This window comes from Palaemon carinicauda, unplaced genomic scaffold, assembly GCF_036898095.1.
Source record: "Palaemon carinicauda isolate YSFRI2023 unplaced genomic scaffold, ASM3689809v2 scaffold8, whole genome shotgun sequence".
NCBI lineage: Eukaryota > Metazoa > Arthropoda > Malacostraca > Decapoda > Palaemonidae > Palaemon > Palaemon carinicauda.
The window spans coordinates 844,526-847,500 of NW_027172093.1; positions in this window are offsets into that span (position 1 = coordinate 844,526).

Sequence of the window (2,975 nt, forward strand, 5' to 3'; positions counted from 1 at the left end):
CCTTTTATTATTTCTCTCTCTCTCTCTCTCTCTCTCTCTCTCTCTCTCATTCTTATCTATTTCTACATTTCTTTCCTCCCTCTCTCTCTCTCTCTCTCTCTCTCTCTTCCTCTCTCTCTCTCCTCTCTCTCTCTCTCTCTCTCTCTCTCTCTCTCATTCTTATCTATTTCCACATTTCTTTCCACCTTTTATTCTTTCAATTTAAATTTCTTGCGTGTGCGATTTGTTATTACAAATTAGATATCACATATTTTCAAGTAATTTGTATTTTTATTAACAGTACTTACCTCGAACTAATTTCTTAGGAGTATCTGGGATCTCATATTTTGTAGGGCTTAACTTACAGGCTTTGCGGATTTGGTTTAAAAAGGGACCGAAACTAGAAGCGAATTCTACCCCTTCCTAGCAAACTAGATAGTTTTGCTACATAAGAGGCATATTGGTATCATATATAATTTATGTGTGTAATAATGTCATCAAAAACTGTACGTTTGGACTCTCTCCCGACACTGAAACCCTTATACATATGCATACCTTCCTCATTATAATGACAAAATATAAAAAGTGTACTCAAAATATGAAATACCAGACAATTCTAGAAATAAACGAAAAAAATCATTGTCCCAAAATATATTGTTGCGGAAAATATAGGAAAATTATGATTAAAAATTAACCAACTATATTGGGATAGAATACCTTTGAACCATTTTATACATTAAATAATTATTTTCAAAGGCATGTAAATTCGGGAATAATATAAAATCGAATTCAATAACACAGCAATTATTAATGCACATTAACCATCAAATTGGTCTGGCAAGAGAAGATTCACTAGGATGATAAGCGTAAACAGAGGGGATTTAAAATCTAAAAATGAAAATAAAGGAAAGCTAAATATATCAATTTTACATCTCCCAATCTACCCCACCCCAAACAAAGTCTTGAAGCGACATGAGAGAATCTTAAAAGCAGCGAAACTGACATTTTTAAACTAAATTGTGAACATACTGTGTTAAAATCTACTTTAGAACATGATAAGAAATGAGTCAGGGAGCTATTTTTGAAATTTGCAAAATTTTGAAAATAACAGACTTTTCAAAATGCCTTTAGCATTGCTATTTTCACCAGTTTTTCAAAATAAAATACATTTCAAATGATCAAACATGGGGATTTAAAGCTCTTTATATCCAAAGACATTGCTTAAATATAAATCATCTACATCGTCTCCTCCCACGCCTATTAACGCAAAGGGCCTCGATTACATTTCACCAGTCGTCCCTATTCTGACCTTTTAAATCATTATTTCTTCATTCATCATCTACTTCGCGCTTCATATTCCTCAGCCATGTAGGTCTGGGTCTTCCTACTCTTCTAGTGCCTTCTGGAGCCCAATGAAATGATTGGTGAGCTAATCTCTCTTGGGGAATGCCAAGAGCATGACCAAACCATCTCCTTCTACCCCTCACCATGATCTCATCCACATATGGCAGTTGAGTAATTTCTCTTATAGTTTCATTCCTAATCCTGTCCTGTCATTTAACTCCCAATATTCTTCTGAAGGCTTTGTCCTAAAATCTACAATATATGTTGGATACTGTTTCATTGCCATACCACGACTGATGACCATACAGTAACACCGACCTCACTAAACTGATATATAGCCTGATTTTTATATGTAATTTTACTTAACCTTGCCATTGTCTGGTTTGCTTTTTTCAGTCTTGCATTAAATTATAAATATTAAGTTTATAATTTTTTGGTAGACCATTATAAATTCATTGATTATATTGCAGAAGATTATTTGCAAAATATATACAAAGGAGAGTATGTGGCTTCCACTCATCAAAGGCTCAATAACACTGACAAGCAAAAAAGCTATAAATTCTTTTTTATCATTGTAAAAACACAATATGAATATATCAACGAAGCAACAAACCTCCATATACACTTATTATTGTAAAGTGTATTGATATTACAACCACAACCCCATCCCCCTTACAGTTGCATAGGTCAGTGTATTTTAGTTCTTTCTTGATGTACTAATAGTGACCATGACCCTTCTTGCAGCCACATTTAACCAACTTTTTACAATTATCATGAACTACTGCAGCTTTTTACATCCCCAGTCTGCTGACTTGGGAATTAATGGTAGCTTACAGGTGTTAGACTGCAAATATGTTCACCATAATTCACTACTCATTTTACAGGCTACGAAGTACCCTTACTGTCAGGGAATATTTCCTCAGCTGAGGTTTTAGTGTGTGAATAATGCTTTTCTTACTATGTTCACGTTGATGATTTCATTTGTTCTAGCATAACTAAGAAACTCAAAGAATTCCAGCTTAATTATTTGAGATTCAAAAGGACACGGTTACTATTTCGCAATCATAGATTCCTCCGGTCATTGGCCTGAAGCCAATTCTCATGTACTGCTGTTTTACTTTCCAGATGGATAACATGGTTTGGCATCCCAGAGCATAATGTTTCCAACAGGTTGACACTTATCCCTCTCATTTGTGGACATCATTCGGTCACCTTCTCGGCATCACCCTAGATCAGGCTACCGCTTACAACCCACGACGAATGGAATGGTGGAACATTGGAACATTTCCATCATACCCTCAAAGCAGCTTCGATATCCAACTGCAAGAGCTCCAGCTGGTTTAGTCCGCCGCCATGATGATCTCCAGTGCCTACATAACAGTGTGGGGAAATTTACCTCCTACTATCAAACACAGCAGAACGTACTGAAAGCCCTACATTCTACAACACATGTCTTTACAATTACCATCGCTTGCAAGCCAAACGCTTACGACCCCATATACAGGCCCATTCCTTGTCATCTATCTTACTCTGAAAGCTTTCCTTTTCGACATTCGTGGAGAAGATGATTGGATCACCATTAACATCAAGACAACGTTATAACAGTATGATTCTCTAGGTCAGGTCATCCTCTGCTTATTGTAGGGGGAGAG